A 24891-nucleotide genomic window follows, 5' to 3' on the forward strand; every position below is an offset into this window, starting at 1 on the left:
ATTATCCTAAGTCTAGTCCTTAGGAATTTGACTCCAGGGAGCACAGCTTCCAGGTAGGAAGACCCCCCCACCCCCAGCCTCTACAAGACACCAGAATTCCCAAGGCCAGGCAGCAGCATCTTTCTTGTGAGAAAGCCCTCACAGGCCAACTGGGGGAAAGACCAGGCTCCATTGGACTCCTATCCCCTCTACACGAACATATCCCAAATTCAGGACCAAGATCTACCTGGGAAGACTCAGCCTTCTCCCATTGCCATTGGGATTTATTATTCCCCCAAACCCCTTATATCTTTGCATGTTCTCTAGAGGTACTGACACAGGGCCTCAGCCCTCTCCTGGGTTAGTGTTTGAGGGGCTAAGGCCAAGGTTGTAAAGCATTTCAGTGGTGAGTCTGTAAGAACCCGAGAGCCTGAGCCTCTCTAATTTACCAAATTGTTAGGTTTCTTAGGAATTCTTTGCGGGGTGTAAACTCCAAGTAGGCGTGACCACAGCCAGGTGTGTGTTCCCTCTCCCCTAGGAGATGGCAAGGGGACTGGAATGCAGTTCTGAGTGAGCCAGGGCATCTCATTAATCAGTAAGGGTGGGGCTGCTGGGGGGAAAGAAATTTCCACAGATGGCAAGCTTGGAAACTCGGAGTACTTTCTGAAATTCTCTTCAAAGCATGCAGTTGAGTATTCTGGTTTCACAGGATCTTTACTATATCATGACTTGCCTTGGCTCAGAGCACAGGGCTTACAGAAGCCTTTGCTGGGCCCCAGCCAAGGAAGTCAGATTAGCAAAAATAGCAGAAGTAACACACGAGAACAGTGTCACCTAGAACTCGGGCCTGGAAGAGAAGCCCCAAGGACAACCCTATTGCAGGGTCCGGAGCTACAGCTGGCCACATGGGGAAGTTCAGGATGAGAGAAGACACCGAGCTTCCTGGGACCAGGTGACTGCTCTGCGGGCTGAATATTCAGGAACCCAAGAAAAGGCTCACATCGTTAGAACTGCCGCTGGGCCCCTGGCCAAACCCAGCTGCTCGGTGACACAGCCCAGGAGAGACACGGACTCTTCCTTCCTGCAAGGACATCGACAATCAGGCATTTATGAAGCTCCTGGTATGTGCAAAGGAGCCTGTGTGCTTCTTCAGGGGTGGGGAGGAGGAAATAAATGCCACAGAGCTTTCTCAGCCATGAAGACGTGTCTGCTCACTTAGTCAAAAGGTGGCGCACAGGGGGAAGTAAGTAAACATGAAATCACCTATTAAGTGTAACACAACCATATTAACGTGGTTTAAGGAATGGGACTCAAAGACAGAAAGAAATCCTTTTCTTGGTGACAATAAGGAGAAGGGGGTGGCAGAGGATGAGATGGTTAGATAGCATTCACCATTGGAATCTGAGTAAACTCCAGATGTTGAAGGTCAGGGGAGCCTGGTGTGCTACAGTCCAGGGGGTCGCGAAGAGTCAGACATGACTGAGAAACTGAAGAGCAATGAGCGGATGCTTAAGATGAACGATCTGAAAATTCTTGGCTAACTTGCAGGCTAGAAGCTGGCAAAGAGGTGTGTGTGTGTGTGTGTGTGTGTGTGTACACATGGACGCACATCCCAGAAGCGTGAAAGCTGAGCTGCATCCCTCTCTCTCTGTCCCCAGGGTCCCTTTCCTTACTACAGTTTGTTTCTACCCTCCCATCTTCTCTCTCTCCCCTCCACCTTCATTCACTCCTCCTCCCAGGGCCCGCTCACTCAGGAGGGGCAGGGGCGACTTCATGATGAAAGAGATTAGAAAGCATATACTGTCTCCTCCTGACTGGGAATTCTTTCACTGCCTTGCTTCTTTCTGCTCGCTCCACCCGCATACCTAGCCAAACCTCAGCCCCGTGGCTTGCTCTGACTGTTTGGGATTATTTCCCAGTGTGTGGTAAAGAGGCTTCCAGTGCCAGCAGTTCCATGCCATTTCTGGATCCAAATAAGCTGGCAGCCAAAGAAATGCCGGCCAATACAATCAAGCCTTCCAGGGAGCTGGCCACGCTTGGATCACCCCCCAGCTCCACTCACACATTGCCCCTCATTGGTTTTCCCCTTCATTACAATAGCAAGCAAAGGGTATGTGGATGTCAAGCCCAGGCCTGGTGAAAGGTGCTGAGGGCCTCATTACTCCTCTCTGCACCTTCTGTTTCTCCCAAGGACCTCCCTGGCTGGAATGGCTAGGGCTGTTCTCCTGTGAATGTGAGTCCAAGGGACCATGCCACCCAGCCCCCGTCATGCAGATAAGAGAGTTTCCTGGTCCCTCAGTCCATGTCAGTTAGGCCCCAGGTAGGCCTCAGGGTCCCTATTGCCATACAGTAAGTCCTAGCCTAGCAGTCGTTTGGTGTGGGCTCCGGTGAAGGGCCACAGGGAAAAGAATTCCCCTCTCTGAGAGCTTTCCCACTTCCGGAGCCTGGGAGAAGTTGTGAAATGTCAGCGGTTATTATGTCACTGTTGTTATGGTCTGGGTGGTTGGGTCCGCTTGGCCGCGCTCGCTGCTACTAATGAAGTCAAGGATCAGTCTCCCAAAGGCCAGCAGGCTTCATACAGAGGAAAATGTGCTGTGTGGCCCCAACTCACCCTGTCCTCAGTCAAGGGCTGCAAAGTGTGGCCTCCATCTGGCCGCAGCCAAGTGTAGTCTGGTTTAGGTCATGTTCATCCTGGAGACTTCAAAGGAAGCATCTAACTCCAGGCTCTCAGCAGCAGCAGGAACAAATAAATTAGCATCAGAACTGTTTCCTCCTCTTTCCTCTCCAAGCCCTAGCTTGAGACCCACAACAGTGCTCCCCAGTCCCTTGGGCAAAAGCTCCTTTCTTTATTCATTTTCTGCTTAAACGGACCAGAGACAAAAAGCTACTCCCATACATACCCACAGACAGGCTGTGGGACGTTGGGCAGGTTTCTGAGCCTCTCTGATCCTCAAGCTTTTCACCCTTAAATTGACAGTATGAACGTATCCACGTCACAACCCCACATTGTGACAATCAAATCAAGTCAAAAGTGCTGTGGCAATTGTAAACTGACTCGAAGCTGCCATCATTGTTTCTCAAGTGGATTCCTGCTCCAGAAGAGAAAAGAGGATCTTTCCAAATACTTTCTGCTCAGCAGTCAAAACTGCCCTCTCCAATCCTTGGGAATCAGACCCATTTGAAGTAAGGCATGGGTGGGACTTCTAGTTCAGATGTCTGCATAGTAATTATAATCATCTGGAAAAGAATCAACTAAATTGAAGTCATCACAAGTGGACTAGGTGTACATACTTCTTTAAACTCCTCAGGTAATTCTGAGGGAAACCAGATGGAGAAGCCCTGGGCCCGCCCTTGAGTAATCACACGTGCCATAACCTTGGGTTAAGGATCTCCTACTGTTGCTGTTGTTTTAGTTGCTCAGTCATGTCTGACTCTTTGCGACCCCATGGACTATAGCCCACCAGGCTCCTCTGTCCATGAGATTCTCCAGGCAAGAAAACTGGAGTGGGTAGCCTTTCCGTTCTCCAGGGGATCTTCCCAACCCAGGGATGGAACCTGGGTCTCCTGCATTGGCAGGTGGATTCTTTACCACTGAGCCACCAGGGAAGCCCTCACGTGGGGTACCTGCTGAAAATATTAATACAAATTCCCACACTCCGTCTCAGATGCTCTGAATCAAATCTTTGGGGGAATAGCCTAGAAAGTAGGTGAATCTTATCATCTGCAAGTTGGGAGACTGCCCCGAAAGTTTTCAGATACTTAATACGTATAAGAACTAACTGAGAGCCTTTTATAAATTGAAGTACTGTTGATGTACAACATTGTGTTAGCTTCAGGTATACAGCTAGTGATTCAGTGATGTACATAATATATAATGTGGTGACAAACCTAGTTAGTGTGTTGAAAAACAGAGACACTACTCTGTCAGTGAAGGTCCATATGGTCAAGGCTACGGTCTTCCCAGTGGTCACGTATGGTTGTGAGAGCTGGACGGTAAAGAAGGCAGAATGCCAAAGAATTGATGCCTTCGAACTGTGGTGCTGGAGAAGACTCCCAAGAGTCCCTTGGACAGCAAGGAAATCAAACCAGTCAATCTTAAGGGAGATCAACCCTGACTCTTCACTGGAAGGACTGATGCTGAAGCTGAAGCTGAAGCATCAGTATTTTGGTCACTTGATGTAAACAGACAACTCACTAGAAAAGTCCCTGATGCTGGGAAAGATTGAGGGCAGAAGGAGAAGAAGACATCAGAGGATGAGGTGGCTGGACAACATCACCAATACAATGAGAGGCAAACTCCAGGAGATGGTGAGGGACAGGGAGGCCTGGCACTCTGCAGTCCATGGGGTCACAAAGAGTAGGACATGACTGGATGCCTGAACAACATTATAATATATAATATATATATTACACACAATATATGTAATATATATAAATATATTCTTTTTCAGATTCTTCTATTTTAGGTTACTACAAGATATTGAATATAGTTATCTGTGCTATACAGTAAATCCTTGCTGTTTACCTATTTTATAAATGTGTGTGTGTGTGTGTGTGTGTGCGCTCAGTCATCTCTGATCCTTTGAGACCCCATGGACCCTGCCAGACTCCTCTGTCCGTTGAATTTTTTAGGCAAGAATACTGAAGCAGGTTGCCATTTCCTTGTTCAGGGGATCTTCCTGACTCAGGGATAGAACTCACGTCTCCTACATTGGCAGATGGATTCTTTACCACTGCACCACCTGGTATGTATCCACTAATCTCAAATTCCTAATTTATCCCTCCCCCCAACTTCCATGTGGTAACCATAAGTTTGCTTTCTATGTCTGTGAGTATGTTTCTGTTTTGTAAATAAGTTCATTTTGTATTAATGATTCTACATGTAAGTGATATCATATGATATTTGTCTTTCTCTGTCTGACTTACTTCACTTACTATGATAACCTCTGGGTCCATCCATTTTGCTTCAGATGAAAATGCTTTATTATGAGTGAGTAATGCTCCTTTGTATATATGCACCACATTCATCTGTCAATGGACATTTAGATTACTTCCATGTCTTGGCTATTGTAAATAGAACTGCTATAAAATTGGGGTACATGTGTCTTGTCAGATTAGAGTTTTCATCTTTTCCAGATATATGCCCAGCAGTGGGATTGCTGGATCGTATGGTAACTCTACTTTTTAAGGAACCTCCATACTGTTTTCCATAGTGGTGGCTTCAAATTACATTCCCACCAACAGTACAGGAGGGGAGAAACTTGCTTTTTGAAAGTGAAGTTGGCCAGGCATGCCCACTCTAAAACTCAAGAAATTATTAATTTGGGAAATCTGGGGTGAGCTCTAGTTTTAACTAGTATCCTCATTTGATTGCTAAACCTCCTGCTCCATAGGAAATGCTGCCCCAAATCTCTGGAATGACTCTGGGAAATGGATTAAGTCCTAGGTAATGCTAGTTCTAGCTCCCAAGACTGGACTGAACACTCTTGCTTGAACTTCCTGGTTGCCGTTGAAGAGAGCTGACTAATTTTGAGAAGGGACAGTCTTGAGTCATTCCAAGTCTTGGCAGAGAAGGTTGTAAAATGGAGCATGTGGCATGAGGTGCTGAGACAAACATCCAGAGAAGCTGCATCCTTAGAGATGCTTCGTCAGACTCCACTCCCTTTAACCTGTGAGTCAGCTCACGTGTGCCATTGACCCTGGGAACAGCACTCTTGCCCTGGCTGTGGGTGTGTTCAAGGGCCCACCAACTGTTGACACTGGGAAGCTAGGTGGGTTTTCCTGTAGCAGCCATACTTTCAACAACCTGCCTGCTGCCATCTTGGACCCCAGGTTCACAGAGTCTGCAGACTCACCACTCAGGTTCCGCTATGAATGAGGATGTAGTCCTTGCTTGAATGTATTTGTATCCCCAAACAAAGAGTCATTGGTAGTAGAAAGTGTGAAGGGGAGGAGTATTTTTCTTCTTTTCCTGAGTTCCTGCTAGCACACAAACTAGAATTTCTGCCTTTTCCCATGTATTGAAGAGAAAGCTGCTAATTCTTGTCACGTCTCATTGGCTTTTCCCTAAGTGAGAGTCAGTCTATAAGTGTGGGGAAGCTGTTATTGGGCCTCTACCCTGAGATGGATGCATCTATCCAATGGAGAGCTCTACCCCTGTTACTCTGCATCCTGGAGATCCTGTGGCTTGCACCTTTGATTATAACAATTTTAAGCTATGGATTCAGAAAGCAGTAGGTAAAAGCTTCCTTCAAAATATAGGAGGGGCTGGGAAGTAACTATTTGCTCCTGAAAGATGATGAAATAATCTTATTTCTGCATTCCCACTTCCCCTCTGCTTTAATATCTCCCTATAAACCAAGATTAACTAAAACTTATGACTAACATACATTCTTTTTGTCTTTCATTTTTGTCAGTTGGATTAATATGTGTTTCTGCTTGGGTTTACCTTGTATGGGATTCTCTACATTTCCTGTACTTGGATGACTGCTTTCTTTCCCAGATTAGGGATGTTTTCAGTTATCATCTCTTCAGATATTTTCTCAGGCTCTTTCTTTTTTTTCTTCTTCTTCTATGACCCCTATAATGTGAATGTTGGCATGTTTAATGTTGGTTGTGACTAACATAGACAAGAATTCCTAAGCATGGGGATCTGGCCCTTCCTAAGATATAGATGGACAGACTGACTGACCAACTAGAGAGACTCTCAACTGAACACACATATCCCACTTATATTGGCTCCTACTATCGTCATTGTCACCAACTAAAAATAAATTTTTTTTAGTGGAGAAAGATGACTTCTGGTAAAAATCCACAGACCAGACTGAACATAGCCATCTACTTTCTTTCCCTCCCAAAACACTACTAAAAATGCCAGTAAAGAGATTATTTTCTTAAACCATAAATCTAAAAGGCAAGTAGTCCATGAGAGGAGGCACTCAGAGCAAAATTTCAGAAAATAGAAAATACATGAATGTATTCCCTAAGCCAGAAAGCTGAGAACCAGTTTGATTTACACCAAGAAAACCTTAGAAAATTTAGCAATGAATAGCAAAAGGCACCTCCAGAAATTGGGGCCAAATAGAGTAGCTGAAATCAACAGGATTGGGTGAAAGTCTATATTTTAGAGTCAGAGCTCCCCAAATGCCCTCCTGATTCAGTCATGTTATACAATTTTCTGCTTTTCTAACAAATTATATATGCCTCTTGACTTTTTAAATTATATATATGTGTTACCTTTTTATTTATTTTTTTTTAATTTTATTTTATTTTTAAACTTTACATAATTGTATTAGTTTTGCCAAATATCAAAATGAATCCATCACAGGTATACATGTGCTCCCCATCCTTAACCCTCCTCCCTCCTCCCTCCCCATACCATCCCTCTGGGTCGTCCCAGTGCACTAGCCCCAAGCATCCAGTATCGTGCATTGAACCTGGACTGGCATCTCGTTTCATACATGATATTTTACATGTTTCAATGCCATTCTCCCAAATCTTCCCACCCTCTCCCTCTCCCACAGAGTCCATAAGACTGTTCCATACATCAGTGTCTCTTTTGCTGTCTCGTACACAGGGTTATTGTTATCATCTTTCTAAATTCCATATATATGCGTTAGTATACTGTATTGGTGTTTTTCCTTCTGGCTTACTTCACTCTGTATAATAGGCTCCAGTTTCATCCACCTCATTAGAACTGATTCAAATGAATTCTTTTTAATGGCTGAGTAATACTCCATTGTATATATGTACCACAGCTTTCTTATCCATTCATCTGCTGATGGACATCTAGGTTGCTTCCATGTCCTGGCTATTATAAACAGTGCTGCGATGAACATTGGGGTACACGTGTCTCTTTCCCTTCTGGTTTCCTCAGTGTGTATGCCCAGCAGTGGGATTGCTGGATCATAAGGCAGTTCTATTTCCAGTTTGGCTAAGAAACACATGAAAAGATGCTCAACATCACTCATTATCAGAGAAATGCAAATCAAGACCACTATGAGGTACCATTTCACACCAGTCAGAATGGCTGCGATCCAAAAGTCTACAAATAATAAATGTTGGAGAGGGTGTGGAGAAAAGGGAACCCTCTTACACTGTTGGTGGGAATGCAAACTAGTACAGCCACTATGGAGAACAGTGTGGAGATTCCTTAAAAAACTGTGTTACCTTTTTAAAAGATGAAAGGAGGGAAGTAAGGTATTTAGAAAGGAGTCCCCCTTGATGAGCATGTTGAGGGCTAATTTTCCTCTCCTTCTCTCCCCTCTGGATCTGGCCTTTTTAAGACCAGCACATACTGTCTGCTCAAGATCCCAAATAAATGGCTGCAGTGTGGGGAATTTCACAGGGAGAACCTTTCAGTGCCATGCACATTACTCAGTGGCTTGGCTTCAGTTTAAAGAATATTTTAAAACAGCTCTATCTGGGCACTCCCCATCTTCCTTCTTTCTGCCAGGCCACAGGCCCCTGCTGAAGATCCTGACCCTCAAAGCTACTGCCCCACTGGCTAGCACTGCTGACTTCCAAGCCTCTGACCAAGGCTGAGGTCATTCCTTTTGTCCCATCTTGGTCTTGAAGGAGCAGACCCTTTTTCATCCTAGCCCAGGACTCCTCCTTGAACTTGAAGCCCGCAAATCACATTCATCACCTATCTGTTAGAAGGCCATTTTTCCCCCTCATTATTTCTACTTCCTCTAAGCAAGACTTGTCTTGCCTGGAATCACCCAATCTCTCCAGTATCAAAATGCTCATTCTGGTTTCAGTTCAGTTCAGTTCAGTCGCTCAGTCGTGTCCGACTCTTTGCGACCCCATGAACTGCAGCATGCCAGGACTCCCTGTCCATCACCAACTCCCAGAGTTTACTCAAACTCACATCCATTGAGTCCATGATGCCATCCCACCATCTCATCCTCTGTCGTCCCCTTCTCCTCCAGCCTTCAATCTTTCCCAGCATCAAGGTCTTTTCAAATGAATCAGCTCTTCTTATCAGGTGGCCAAACTATTGGAGTTTCAGCTTCAAATCAGTCCTTCCAAGGAATATTCAGGACTGATCTCCTTTAGGATGGACTGGTTGGATCTCCTTGCAGTCAAAGGGACTCTCAAGAGTCTTCTCCAACACCACAGTTCAAAAGCATCAATTCTTTGGCCACTCAGCTTTCTTTATAGTCCAACTCTCACATCCATACGTGACTACTGGAAAAACCATAGCTTTAACTATATGGACCTTTGTTAGCAAAGTAATATCTTTGCTTTTTAATATGCTGTCTAGGTTGGTCATAGCATTTCTCCCAAGGAGCAAGCATCTTTTAATTTCATGGCTGCAGTCACCATCTTCAGTGATTTTGGAGCCCCCCCAAATAAAGTCTGTCACTGTTTCCACTGTTTCCCCATCTATTTGCCATGAAGTGATGGGACCAGATGGCATGATCTTAGTTTTCTGAACATTGAGTTTTAAGCCAGCTTTTTCACTCTCCTCTTTCACTTTCATCAAGAGGCTCTTCAGTTCCTCTTAGCTTTCTGCCATAAGAATGGCATCATCTGCATATCTGAGGTTATTGATATTTCTCCCGGCAATCTTGATTCCAGCTTGTGCTTCTTCCAGCCCAGCATTTCTCATGATGTACTCTGCAAATAAGTTAAATAAGCAGGGTGACAATATGCAGCCTTGACGTACTCCTCTTCTGTTTGGAACCAGCCTGTTGTTCCATGTTCAATTCTAACTGTTGCTTCCTGACCTGCATATAGGTTTCGCAAGAGGCAGGTCAGGTGGTCTGGTATTCCCATCTCTTTCAGAATTTTCCACAGCTTATTGTGATCCACACAGTCAAAGGCTTTGGCATAGTCAATAAAGCAGAAATAGATGTTTTCCTGAGACTCTCTTGCTTTTTTCATGATCCAGCAGATGTTGGCAATTTGATCTCTGGTTCCTCTGCCTTTTCTAAAACCAGCTTGAACATCTGGAAGTTCATGGTTCATGTATTGTTGAAGCCTGGCTTGGAGAATTTTGAGCATTCCAGTTTAAATACATGCTTATCCTTTCTTGGTATTTTTTCCTTCTGAAAAATGGCTTCTTTTCAGCTCTGCCTCAGGCCAGCCTTCACAAACCAGGTCTTGTTTAAGGCCCTTCTTCTCCCAAACCCTCGAATTTCCCCATTTTCAGGGTAAAAATAATGACTGGCTGTCAGAAGCACAGTGGACTAATACCATGGCTCTTTAAACTCTTAGGATCCTATTTCATTTGTATTTTAGAGAATAAACCTCTGATACCTACCTGAACCCTATTCATCATCTTTGGGAGAAGAGGGATTTTTAAACAGGTTCTAGAAGCAGTTACCTGAAATAGGAACTCTGTGGTTATTTTGTTTATCAGTATTGTAATATCTCTGGATGTTTCTTCCTGGGAAAACCTAGATTCTAATCTAGGTTAGAATCTAGAAACTCTGAATCTAGAATCATTGGAAACTCTGTCTACACTCTGCTGGAGTACCTGTTACACATGTTAAAGATCTATCTGCTGTACTGTGCTTAGTCTCTCAATCATGTCCAACCCTTTGCAACCCATGGACTGTAGCCCACCAGGCTCCTCTGTCCATGGGAATTCTCCAAGCAAGAATACTGGAATGCGTTGCCATGCCCTCCTCCAGAGGATCTTCCCAACCCAGGGGCTGAATCCAGGTTTCCCATGTTGCAGGCGAATTCTTTACCAGCCAAGCTACCAGGGATTAAAGATCACTAATTCACACCCATTTCTCATAGTCTCGGCCTGGGAGCAGAGATGGTTCTGCTACCAGAGATGGTACCCTGCAGGACCGTGTGGACATTAAGATGATGCTCTGAGGCATTGAATCCTGACTCTGTGGCCATCAGTTCAGTTCAGTTCTGTTCAGTCGCTCAGTCGTGTCCGACTCTTTTCAACCCCATAAATTGCAGCATGCCAGACCTCCCTGTCTATCACCAACTCCCGGAGTTCACTCAAACTCACATCCATCGAGTCAGTGATGCCATCCAACCATCTCATCCTCTGTCGTCCCATTCTCCTCCTACCCCCAATCCCTCCCAGCATCAGAGTCTTTTCCAATGAGTCAACTCTTTGCATGAGGTGGCCAAAGTATTGGAGTTTCAGCTTTAGCATCATTCCTTCCAAAGAACACCCAGGGCTGGTCTCCTTCAGAATGGACTGGTTGGATCTCCTTGCAGTCCAAGGGACTCTCAAGAGTCTTCTCCAACACCACAGTTCAAAAGCATCAATTCTTCAGCACTCAGCTTTCTTCACAGTCCAACTCTCACATCCATACATGACCACTGGAAAAACCATAGCCTTGACTAGATGGACCTTTGTTGGCAAAGTAATGTCTCTGCTTTGGAATATGCTATCTAGGTTTGTCATAACTTTCCTTCCAAGGAGTAAGCGTCTTTTAATTTCATGGCTGCAGTCACCATCTGCAGTGATTTTGGAGCCCCCAAAAATAAAGTCTGACACTGTTTCCACTGTTTCCCCATCTATTTCTCATGAAGTGATAAGCAAGTTAATTTCACTACAGTTAATCCATCTGGGGATAGTCATAGTATTTGTCTTATGCATTTGTTTATTAGTTAATACATGTATGCACTTAGATGGTGCCTGGCACACTGAAAGTGCTCAAGAAATACTAGGATGGTCAGTCCATCCTGTCTTTCAAGTAGGACTCAGCAGCTCTCAGATCCCCCCTGTCTCCTCTCTTGACCTCCTCTGATGGGCCCAGTGCTGGTGTCATTGCCCCCACCATCACTTCCAGACAATGATCTTCTGGGGACAAGAACTGTATCTTCATCATCTTTATAGCCCTCAGCATCTGGCATTTTGTAGGTGTGCAACACCTATTTGTGGACTTAGCATCTTTTAGAGGAGAGAGAAAAGCGGGCAGTTTTGAATGGCTCAGCAGAAGGCTCTATGACCTTGATTTTCAGAGAACCCAGGGGTTGTCCCTCTGGCCACATCCCTGTAGCACCTGGGACATTTTCACATATGACTTTGACTTCCTGTCTACATGGAGGAGCCGTGAAACATCTGCAGGGAAGGGGATGCTGGGAGCAGCGAGGGAGGGAATAGGGTCAAGTGAATGGCTGGTCTCAATCAGCAAGGCAGCCCAGTTCCATTGCTTCGTGTTTCGTGACCTTTTCAAGATGTCATTTTCCAAGGCTTTCCCAGCAAAAGCACCCTGCCTCACCGAAAATTCCCTTTGCATTGTTGTACCGCCCCAGAGTGTGTTGACCACAGAGCTTTGTTTACAAATACTATGGTAACCCCAGGAGCTCTGGCAAGTCTGAAATAGCTTGCCAGCAAATAAAGCACAAGGCTGGAACCATCAAAGCCCTCTGGGCTCCCGGCCTCACTGATAGGGTTTTACAGACATCTGTTTTATGTTCCTGAACAAGCGTTACGCCATGATTTCCAGAGCATTTCTCTCCTCCAGAGGACTCATATCTCGGTCCTAAGGAACGTTTTTAAAATTCATTCTTCTTGCCAGAAACTACATTACTGTTTAATCCCAGAGCCTCACGGAGGGGATTCTCAGCTTCCTTTTTGATGCTCCAATTTAATGAGACAGTACATCCAATGTGATTTTTCATTCCATTTCTATCTCTTTCCCTCAGATTCTGACGTAAGGATTCAAGTACAAGGCGTTTTAGGAGGAAGTGGCCCCAGGAATCACTGGAAGGAGAGAGGTGAAGTGAGACAGAAAAGAAAAGGCAGTGAATGAACAGTGCATAGTGGAACAGTGAATAATTCAAGTATAGACCCATTCAGACACGTGTGCCTATGTGTATGTGTGTGTGTGTGTGTGTGTGTGTGTGCTCAGTCATGTCCAACTCTTTGCGACCCCATGTAGCTCACCAGGCCCCTCTGTCCATGAAATTCTCCAGGCAAGAATACTGGAGTGGGTTGCCATTTCCTACTCCAGGGGATCTTCCTGACTCCACATTGCTTGTGTCTCCTGCATTGGCAGGCAGATTCTTTACCACTAATGTCCCCTGGGAATTCCCTGAACATGTGCCTGGAATTTACCAAATCCAAGGGGTGAGGGAGCTGAAGGATTTCTACTCCCAACTGAGTGGTGGAGATGAGACCTATCCCCAGGCACTGCTCACTTGCTGAAAGAAAGTCCTAGGGAGTAACAAGTCTGATAATACAATGCTAAGGCCAGAGGGGCACTGAGACAATCCCAAGATACCCTCCACTGGCCCTATGCCCAAGTTGAGGGATTATGCCCTTTGTACTTGGGGTTTTCCTCTCTAAGGCAGAATGGCCATTGATGATGTGCACATGAGATTTGTCCTTGGCAGCAGTTCCTTACCCACTCCCTGTGGGTCACAGCACCCACATGGGACTAGAACAATGACTAGATCTTGCAAGTCCCCCACACCATATATTTCTATCTTTTGTTTCAAAGTTCTTTAAACAGTTGGGTCTGGCTATCTTGCCTTGTAATATCTTTGCTTCTTTAGATTGAATATCCCCTAAATATAGGGGATATATCAGTTCAGTTCAGTCACTCAATCGTGTCTGACTCTTTGAGAACTCATGAATCGCAGCACCCCAGGCCTCCCTGTCTATCACCAACTCCAGGAGTTCACCCAAACTCATGTCCATTGAGTCCATGATGCCATCCAGCCATCTCATCCTCTCTTGCCCCCTTTTCCTCCTGCCCCCAATCCCTCCCAGCATCAGGGTCCTTTCAAATGAACCAGCTCTTCACATGAGGTAGCCAAAGTACTGGAGTTTCAGCTTCAGCATCAGTCCTTCCAATGAACACCCAGGGCTGATCTCCTTTAGGATGGACTTGTTGGATCTCCTTGCAGTCCAAGGGACTCTCAAGAGTCTTCTCCAGCACCACAGTTCAAAAGCATCAATTCTTCAGCACTCAGCTTTCTTCACAGTCCAACTCTCACATCCATACATGACTACTGGAAAAACCATAGCTTTGACTACACGGACCTTTGTTGGCAGAGTAATGTCTTTGCTTTTGAATATGCTATCTAGGTTGGTCATAACTTTCCTTCCAAGGAGTAAGCGTCTTTTAATTTCATGGCTGCAATCACCATCTGCAGTGATTTTGGAGCCCCCCAAAATAAAGTCTGACACTGTTTCCACTGTTTCCCCATCTATTTCCCATGAAGTGATGGAACCAGATGCCATGATCTTAGTTTTCTGAATGTTGAGCTTTAAGCCAAGTTTTTCACTCTTGTCTTTCACTTTCATCAAGAGGCTTTTGAGTTCCTCTTCACTTTCTGCCATAAGGGTGGTGTCATCTGCATATCTAAGGTTATTGATATTTCTCCCAGCAATCTTGATTCCAGCCTGTGCTTCTTCTAGCCCAGCGTTTCTCATATATATATATATATATATATATATATATATATACCTAAATATTTAAATGTATATATTTAAATATATTTTAAATATAGTACTGTAATACGACCTGATGTTTGCGCATTACTTCACTTCCTCAGGAGTCACAGAACGTGGGCCTACCAGAACCACTCACTTCAAGTTCTCCCATGTCCCCCTCATCCTTCCCTCTCTGCCATTTTCTAGAAGTTGGGATCTTGTTGGAATAAAGAAGCATAGGCCAAATTGCGGCAGCCTAGATAAAATATACTAGTTTACTGTCAAAAACTATGAAGGAGTTGATATTTTACCCTCCTTGTAAACAAAAAAATAGCCTGTCACAGTTTCATGGATTTTGGCAGAAGACACAAGTTTCCTGGGTCAGAGATAAAGGATGTAATATTCATGGCACAACAAGCAGCAAAAGCCTCAGACTATTGGTATCAGCTCCCCAAGCCCAGATTCCCAAACGCAGTGAGGAGAGGGCCAAGTGGCACCTGCATATGGGAGGGGTCGTTTCACAGGAAGGCCTAGGGCACCTGAATCCTTTATAACAGCCAACAAGCAAACCTGCCGAAACTTGACTCCAATGGGAGGCGTCTTATATGCATCAACCCACAGGCAAAGCAGTCTTCCGTTCTAGAAGGAGATTTTATATCTTTCTTCCAAGCTGTTTGGTATACAGACATTTGAGAAGATAACTAAAACCAAAGATCAGTTAGTATCTTTGCTCATAAGACATGCAGAAACATGGGAACTAAATAACTCAACATTTACATAATAGATTGATAAGTGTAGGTGGGAATATTAATTTTTGTAAACTGAACTCTAATTTCCAAATAACTCCCATTCTCATTTCGGCGGTACTTCGTTTGCATTTTGGGAAACAACATCTTTTGTTTTTGCCTACAGGTTCTAGCCACCACCTTCTATCAAGTCCCTCAACAAGGAAATACACGACACTTAAAATATAATAGAGGAATTTCTACTTAAACAAATACTGAGTTTAAAACAAAAATTAAGTGAAAGATTGTAAAACATCCACTGTACAATAAGATGAAGTGACATGGACCAAAATTACCTTCCCACTTGAAACAGCTGAAAACCCCACGCAAAATATATGAAACAGAATTCCCTGGTGGTCCTATGGTTAGGACTTGGTGCTTTCACTGCTGCAGTCTGGGTTCAATTCCTGGTCAGGAAACTAAGATCCCATAAGACTAGCAGAACAGCTGGGGGCAGCAGGGGAGAGGGGGAACCAAATATGAAACAATATTTTTCAAGACATTGAACAAAGACAATGAACACTAAACAACAAGAAACAAATGAAGTGAGTGCTACAATTTTTATGGCTTATTGCCTAGAGAAAGTTTCCAGAATGCGGAGCAGGAATGAACATTTTAGGTGGAACTGGCATTGCCCTACAGTTGAAGAGATGGACCTGAGAGTCTAAGGAGACCAAAGTGACCAGAGTTTACAGGGGAGAGTACTGTGAAGGACAAGTCTTCATAGAAAGCTCTTCAGGTCTGCAGATGGTCCACTGAGTCTGTAGTGAGCTCTGAGCAATATCCGTGTGTGGGGAAATGACTCAAGACAGCTAGGAAATGCTCAATGAGATCAGAGGAAACAGTACCCAAAGAAGGGACAATCCCCCCATAAAAAAAGCCAGTTTCTGATTCCATAAACCAGAGGAGAAAACCTCATAATTCATGGTTTTCAGTTAGTATATACTCGAGTTTTACCTTGGTAATGGGGGGAAATCAGCCCTAGGCTAAAAGCTGTTCTAGTCCTGCCTAACAAAACTTAAAGCAAGACCCAAAAGGATTCAAACTGTTACGTTAGTATACTTAATGACATCGTATTAGAAACTCTTTGAAATGACAGTATAATTGAAAAAAGCCTGAAAAAAAGATGAACAGAGTATCAGTGAGATGTAGGAAAATCTCAAGTGGCCTCATATATTTGTAATTAGAGTTCCTGAGGTAGGAGGAAGATTAATAGTGATTAATAATAATAATAATGGTCAGAAATTTAATAAAAACTGTAAACTCACAGACCCAAGAAATTCAACAAAATCCAAGAATAAGAAACATGAAGAAAACTAGCTAAAGCACATTGTAATGAGACTGCATAAAAACAATGATTAAGGGAAAATCTTGAAAGCATGTAAGAAGGTCATTTTCTGGCCTTCATGGTCTATTTTTAAGGCCGTGCATGTGTGTGTGTGCTCAGTCACATACAACTCTTTGTGATCCCATAGACTATAGCCTGCCAGGCTCTTCTGTCCATGGGATTCTCCAGGCAAGAATACTGGAGTGGGTTGCCATTTCCTTTTCCAAGGGATCTTCCCAACCCAGTAATTGAACCCATGTCTCCTGCATCTATTGCATTGGCAGATGGATTCTTTACCACTGAGCCACCTGGGAAGCCCATTTTTAAGGTTACTCTGGGCCAAAGAACAAAGATAAGAAATATAGCAGACTTCTAGAGAAAAGAATGCAAGTCAAAAAAAGAGTGTAAAACAACATATGCAAGGCACTGAAATAGAATTTGATACCCAGAAAAAAAGATCTTTTTAAAAAAATGTAAAATAAAATTTTTTCAGAAATATAAAAGCTGAAAGAGTACATTACTAACAGACCTTCACCAAAAGAAATAGCAAATGAAGTGATTCAGGCAGACAAAAATTTATACCTGACAGAAATCTCAATGTACATGTGAAAATAAAGAATACCAGAAAGTGTAACTAACATAAATATTTTCTCTTATTATTTCAATTTCTTTGAATAACAACCTAGTTCAAAGAAAAAATATATTGTAAAGTTTCTAATGTACACAAAAGTAAAAAAATTAAAGAACAATGATAGCAAAGGTCAGAAGGAAGGAATGATGGTATTCTAACACTGCATATGAAGAGGCATAATATCACATGAAGGTACATTGTGAAAAATTAAAGATGCTTGCTATAAGCTATAAAGCAATGACTACAGAATACAACAGTTATAACTAATTGCCTAACACTAGGGATAAAATTCCAGTACTCTTACCTGGAAAATCCCGTGGACGGAGGAGCCTGATAGGCTACAGTCCATGGGGTCGCTAAGAGTCAGACACAACTGAGTGACTTCACTTTCACTTTTCACTTTCATGCATTGGAGAAGGAAATGGCAACCCACTCCAGTGTTCTTGCCTGGAGAATCCCAGGGACCGGGGAGCCCAGTGGGCTGCTGTCTATGGGGTCGCACAGTCAGACACAACTGAAGCGACTTAGCAGCAACAGGGATAAAATGAAATCATAAAAAAAAAAAAATACTTAATCCAAAAGAAGAGCATGTTATGGATTGCTTTGGTCTGAATGTATTTCCTCAAAATTCCTATGCTGAAATCCCAATGCCCAAGTGATGATATTAGGAGGTGGGGCCTTTAGGAGGTGATTAGGTCATGAGGGCAGAGCCTTCATGAATGGGATTAGTGTTCTTACAAAGGAAACTCCAGAGATATCCCCATCCTCTTCTACTATGTGAGGACACAATAAGAACTCTGCAACTAGGAAGAGAGCCATGACTTAACACTTAATTTCAGATTTCCAGCCTCTAGAACTGAGAGAAACAAATTTCTGTTGTTTGTAAGCTACTCAATTTATGGTATTTTTTGTAGCAGCCCAATGGACTAAGGGCAAAAGAAGAAAACGAGAACAAAGAATAGATGAGACGAATAACAAGCACAAAGCAATGAGGAGATATAAACTCAACTGTAACCATAGTCACATCGAGTGTTAGTCACTCAGTCATACCCAGCTCTTTGTGACCCCATGGTCTGCAGCCCACCAGGCTCCTCTGTCTATGGGATTTCCCAGGCAAGGAGATTGGAGTGGTTTGCCATTTCCTTCTCCTGATGGTCACATTGAAAGTACAATAAATCTAATTTAAATATAAGAAAAAGTAGGCTAAAAGTAAAAGAATGGTATGATATGGTAGTCTGAATAATGCCCCCCCACAGATATCTGTGGCCTTCCCAGGTGGCACTAGTGATAAAGAATCCACCTGCAGGAGACATAATCGATGCCAATTTGATCCCTGAGTCAGGAAGATCCCCTGGAGGAGGGCATGGCCACCCACTCCAGTATTCTTGCCTAGAGAATCCCATGGACAGAGGAGCCTTGTAGGCTACAGTCCATGGGGTTGCAAAGAGTTAGACACGACTGGATTGACTTAGCACCCACAGATATCTGTATTCTAATCCCTCAAAACTGGGAATATGTTACTTTACATGGCAGAAGAGATCTTACAGATATGATTAAGCTAAGGATCTTGGGAAGGGGATTATCCAGGTTGGTCCAATGTACTCACAATAAATTTAACAACTTACATAAAATGGCCAATTTTTTTGAAAGACACAAACTAATAAAGTTTACTCAGCAAATTAGAGAAAGGCAAGAGGGTCAGAGTCAGAGAAAGCCATGTGTCAATGGAAGGAGTAATAATTGAGGGGATGTAATGACTCAGATATGCAGATGACACCACCCTTATGGCAGAAAGTGAAGAGGAACTCAAAAGCCTCTTGATGAAAGTGAAAGAGGAGAGTGAAAAAGTTGGCTTAAAGCTCAACATTCAGAAAACTAAGATCATGGCATCTGGTCCCATCACTTCATGGCAAATAGATAGGGAAACAGTGGAAACAGTGTCAGACTTTATATTTTTGGATCCAAAATCACTGCAGATGGTGATTGCAGCCATGAAATTAAAAGACGCTTACTCCTTGGAAGGAAAGTTATGACCAACCTAGAGAGCATATTCAAAAGCAGAGACATTACTTTGCCAAAAAAGGTCCATCCAGTCAAGGCTATGGTTTTTCCAGTAGTCATGTATGGATGTGAGAGTTGGACTATAAAAAAAGCTGAGCGCCGAAGAACTGATGCTTTTGAACTGTGGTGTTGGAGAAGACTCTTGAGAGTCCCTTGGACTGCAAGGAGATCCAACTAGTCCATACTAAAGGAGATCAGCCCTGGGTGTTCTTTGGAAGGAATGATGCTAAAGCTGAAACTCCAGTACTTTGGCCACCTCATGCGAAGAGTTGATTCATTGGATAAGACTCTGATGCTGGGAGGTATTGGGGGCAGGAGGAGAAGGGGATGACAGAGGATGAGATGGCTGGATGGCATCACAGACTCGATGGACATGGGTTTGGGTAAACTCCGGGAGTTGGTGATGGACAAGTAGGCCTGGCGTGCTGCGATTCATGGGGTCGAAAAGAGTCAGACACGACTGAACGACTGAACTGAACTGAACTGGATGACATTATGCTCTCTTCTTTAAAGATGGAGGAAGGAGCCATGAGCTAGAAAAGTTAGAAAAGGCAACAAAAATGATTTTCCCCGAGAGCCTGGTTCCCAGAGGGAACCAACCCTGATAACACCTTGACTTTAGCCTACTGACACTGCTGACCTCCAGAACCTTAAGGTAAATTTGTATAGTTTTAAGCCACTAAGTTTGTGGTAACTTGTCACAGCAGCAATAGGAAACTAATCAAAATAAAGCTAATGTGGAAATTTTAATATCAGACAGTAGTTTCAGAGTAAAGACTATGGGCAGGGATAGGGAAACTCATTGGTGGTGATTTAGTCACTAAGTCGTGTCTGACTCTTTGCAACCCCACAGACTGTAGCCTGCCAGTCACCTCTGTCCATGGGAATTGTCCTGGCAAGAATACTGGATTGGTAGCCTTTTCCCTCTCCAGGGGATCTTCCTCACCCAGGGATTGAACCCAGGTCTCCTGCATTGTAGGCAGATTCTTTACCATTGCGCCACCTGGAAAACCCAGGGAAGCTCATTACATAATGATAAATCAGTTGTTCCAGAGGATATGATTCCAAAAATGTGTGTACCTAACAACAGAGCTTCAAAAATGCATGAAATGAAAACTGAGAGAACTTCAGCAAAAATTCACCAAATCTGTAATTGTATCTGCAGATTTCAATGTTTTCCTCTTGATAATTAATAGAAAAAGTAGATAGAATATCAGTTAAAAGATAGACATCTTGAACAACACTTATCCATCAACTTGACCTAATTGATATTTCTAGAACACTCTACACAACAAGAGAATATACATTATTTTCAGATACATGCAGAACATAGACCATATTTTGAGCAGTAAAATAAATCTCAGGCAATTTAAGAGGGTTCATATCATACATTACAGGCTTCCCTGATAACTCAGTTGGTAAAGAATATGCCTGCAATGCAGGAGACCCCAGTTCGATTCCTGGGTCAGGAACATCTGCTGGGTTGAATCGACCTAGGTTCGATCCCTGGATTGGGAAGATCCTCTGGAGAAGGGAAAGGCTACCCACTCCAGTATTCTGGCCTGGAGAATTCCACAGACTGTATGGGGTCACAAAGATTCGGACACGACTGAGTGACTTTCACTTTCACTATCATACATAACATTTCTCTGACCACAATAAAACAAATTAGAAATCAGTACCAGCAAAATAACTGTAAAATCCCCAAATATTTGGAAGCTATTAATAAGTAATACACATTTTTGACAGCTTTAGTTATGTGTAATTGACAATAATTGTATATATTTAAGATGTATATGTAATACACTTCTAAATAACCAGTGATTTCAAAAAGAAATCATAGAGGATTTCCCTGGTGGTCCAGTGGCTAAGCCTCTGCACTCCCAATACAGGGGGCCCAGGTTCAATCCCTGGTAGGGTAACTAGATCCCATAACAAGATGCTGCACCTAAAGATCCCACATTCCACAAATAAGACCTGGGGCAGCCAAATAAATAAATATTTTTTAAAAAAGAAATCAAAGAAAAATTAGAAGATGCTTTTCAAGTGAAAAAAAAATAGAAAACATAACTTCAAAGTGTGTGGGATACAGGCAAGGTACTTAGAGATAAATGTATAGCAGTAACTACCCATATTAGAAAGAAGAAATTTCTCAAATCTGTGATTTCAGCTTCCACCTTAAGAAACTTAAAAAAGAAAAGCAAATTAAACCAAGGAATTAAAGTAAGGCAGAAGGAAGGAAATAAAAAAATATTAGAGCAAAAATTAATGAACAAAAAGAAAAACAATAGAGAAATCTATGAAACCAAAAGTTGCTTGCCTGGGATCAATAAAATTGAAGAATGTATAGGCAGAATAAACAAAGGGAAAAGAGATAGAGAAAACAAAAATTAATAATATTAGGTGACTGTTAAGTTCTACAAACATTAAAAGAGTAGAAAGGAAATATTAGGGCTTCCTGATGACTCAGACAGTAAAGAATCTGGCACAACTTTATGCCAATAAATTTAACAATTTAGATAAAATGAACCAATTCTTTAAAATATACAAACTAATAAAGTTCACTTCGTATAGACAAGTCTCAAAATAATTGTACTGAGTGAAAGAAGCCAGATTCCCCCCAAAAAAGTATATTTGTATGATTCATATAAATGTCTAAAAGATGAAAGCCAATCTAATATGAAAGAAAGCAGGTCTGTGATTGTCAAGAGAGTAGGCTGAGGACTGAGCAGGAAGAGGGGAGAAGGATAAATTACAAAGGAGCAAGAAGAAACTCTTAGAGGTGATGAGTATACTCTTTATCTTGATTGTGATGATGATGCATGGGCATACGCATAAGCCTAAGCTTTTAAGTTTGTGCACTTTATGTCAATCGATAGGTAATCCAATTATCAATTAAACTATCTTTCAATTTGAAGGGCTGTTCTATAAAATCTCAACTCAATCTACCTGTTTTTAAAGTTTGAATCTGAAGAGCAATCTAGCTATATTAAAACACACTTATTCTGAAGAGAAAACGGGGAGGGAAACTGGGATGGAGAGAGAGGAGGGCCTGGGCAGAGACTTGCTGCAACTCCAGAGTGCTACCAATACACAAAAAAACGGCTTCATTTGCCCACCCTCTCCCCGGGCAGTACACAGGGTACAAAGTAAGTGAAATTCATTTTCTTTACTCCTGGCCTGACATAGCTATTCCCTGGCCTGAGGCAGGAGAGCGTGTTCCAGCTAGCTTGCTAGTTACTCCATCCTAGCCAGGCCACACGCTCAGTGAGCTCCATTCCAAGTCCTTATGTCCTGGCTAAGCCTCCAAGGCCATTGCTTGGGACCTGGCTATAGGCAGGCCACAGATTTGCGTTTTTGTAGCTGGGGGACTTTACGGAGGGGATCATTCCGGGTTGTCTGGAACACACAGTGAAGTTTTTGTTTGATCTATTAAGGCAATTGAGATGTTGTAACTCATTTGCAACTGATTTGATTTTACTCCAAAAGTATTTCCCTCCAGCCTAGACTTGGCTTGGGTGTCCTGGAAATCAGGAGAACTGTATGTGGGTAAAAAGTAATGAGGTCCAGTGGGTGACAAGAAAGGAACTCAAGGTCTCCCTGCATAGGAATATTTTAATTACTGTAGAAGTCATGCCGCCCTCCATCCGCTGGTCTGCCAGTGGCATTTCCTTCCACTGGGGTGGGGAACAGAGCTGCTGGGAATGCTGCTGGGCTCTCAGAAATGCCACCACGGTTGCCACTGGCAATCCTTTCTTGTGCAATGCCCTTTCTCAGGAAGATGAATACAAGCTGTACATACCAAGTGTCAGTCAAACTCTCAGCAACCACTGGTCTCATTAAGAGGAAACTAAAAGGACCCATGGAAAAAATAAATGTCCCTGAATCTGGAGTTCAGGGGAGAAGGAAGCAAGGGAAAGAAACTTCCTGTAATGTGGGGGCCACTTCCAAGCAGAAAACCTGAAGCCCAGTACAGAACAATTCTCCCTCCCAAGGGCAAATGCCATTTTAAATTCCATCTCCTGGTCAACCTATTTTATCAGTAAGACTCCTCATTTGGGAGCTGCAGGCAAAAATCTAGCCCAGGGTAAAGATCTCCAGTGCTGAACAGGGCAGCACTTGTCACACTTTAGAAGATGTATCTGTGAAAAGGATGGTGTGCCTGGGTTTTTCTAATCTAGATCTGCCTTGTAGGAGAGAGAAAATTGTTTTATCTTACCCTCTCAGTTCTTAGCTGAGACCCCTGTAATAAAAGATTAACAAGAGAAAACAAACAGGTTTATTGACATGTACACTGGAGTATTCATGGGAGATACCCAGGGAAAATGAGTAACTCAAAGAGGTGGCTTTTGAATTCAGGATTAAATGCCATCTTAATAGGAAAAGAAGAGAGTGAGGTAGGCTTCTCAGGGATAAAAGATGAATGGCCCTTAGAAGAATAGATGGGAGGTATGATTGTGTATCTTGATGTGGTGTCAACTTCCAATTTTGTCTCATGTGATAAAAGTCGATCTTCCACAGTTGATGAGACTCCTGGGGGAGTGGACTGATGGTAATTGAATTCTTTCCAGAGGATCTATCTTGTGGCAGATAAGGGGAGATTGGGAAAATCCTCTTCCTGCATTTACTGTTTTTCAAAAGTCTACAGCTCAAAAGAATCAGTATACCAAAGTGGTATATTTAGGGGTGGTATGTCCTGAATTCCCATATTCACATTGTGGGGTGTCACATTCTGCTGCTCTTGGACCTTGAATGCATTGTGAAACCTCATGCAAGTCTCTTTATCTCACTGAGACTCTGTTTCTCCATCTGCAAAACAAGAAGACTGCACTCTAATTTTCAAGCTTTAAAGTTCCCTAATCAAAGATTTAATAAAATCCACTCTGGTTGCTCTCTGAAACTCTGAGCTCTTAGGAAACCAGTTGGAAATTAGCAGAAAATAAAAGTTTTTTTGCTAAGGAGAGCCATTCAACTTCAATTTGTTTTTGCTGCATTTTACCTTTTGTGTAATAGACTTGGCACACACTGACAAATGAAACAATTGATCTGAATGACAAGCAGCCAAAATTGTAAGGGCAGAAGTGATTTAATAAGAAAAACTTCTCTTGGCCTTGTGCTCAAATAACTCCTTTCTGGAGTGATCAGGCCACCTCTGAGTTTTCAAACTCTTACTAAGAAAGCAATTCCTGCTTTGAATGCTCCTTGCAGCACTTGGGACTTGGTCCTACATAAGTTATCCTAACATTTATTGTTATTACTTTAATTTATCTGGTCTTAATTCCTTGTACTAACAAGCCAGGTATATAGCAAACCATCACTTACCCAGCATCATGGAGGTTCTATCAGTCAATATTCTTAGTTGCACACCATAGAAACCACTCTAGCTTGTTTGAGCTGAAAAAGGAAAGTCTTTCTTTAAGGATACCACTGCAGGAGGGATTTTTCACCTGTAACCTTGTGATCAGGGACAGTTTCTAAATCATACCACTAGACTTCTGCTGCTGCTACCTGGGTAAACCAGGTCAGAGGAATATTAGCTAACCTTTTCTTTAATTTATTGTCTTCATTTTTATTAAGATATCATTGATATTTAACATGAACTTCAAATGCATACGTGCTCAGCTGTGTCTGACGGAGCCTGCCACGGCTCAAGGTCTATGACTTCATGAACTGTAGGCCACCAGGCTTCTCTGTCCATGGAATTTTCTAGACAAGAGTACCAGAGGATCTTTTCAACCTG

At 42.9% G+C, this 24891-nt stretch overlaps 1 protein-coding gene and 1 long non-coding RNA gene across 4 annotated transcripts in view; one reads left to right on the top strand and one right to left on the bottom strand.

The window, feature by feature from the left end:
- The window catches only part of RANBP3L (RAN binding protein 3 like), a 322025-nt gene that overhangs the window by 242096 nt on the left and 55038 nt on the right, over positions 1-24891 (bottom strand). The gene's annotated exons all lie outside the window — the stretch shown is intronic.
- The window catches only part of LOC147350229 (uncharacterized), a 29583-nt gene continuing 5573 nt past the window's right edge, over positions 882-24891 (top strand). The window contains exons 1-3 of one of the 2 annotated variants that reach the window (XR_015148660.1): positions 882-1100; positions 4650-4724; positions 15260-16437. This is a non-coding gene — a long non-coding RNA (uncharacterized LOC147350229). Of the gene's footprint in view, positions 1101-4649; positions 4725-15259; positions 16438-24891 lie in introns of those variants that run through there. The other variant, XR_015148659.1, reaches the window with a different exon arrangement.

Source organism: Bos grunniens, chromosome 20 (assembly GCF_055505025.1).
Source record: "Bos grunniens cultivar Pamir isolate PY7600 chromosome 20, Bosgru_T2T1.0, whole genome shotgun sequence".
NCBI lineage: Eukaryota > Metazoa > Chordata > Mammalia > Artiodactyla > Bovidae > Bos > Bos grunniens.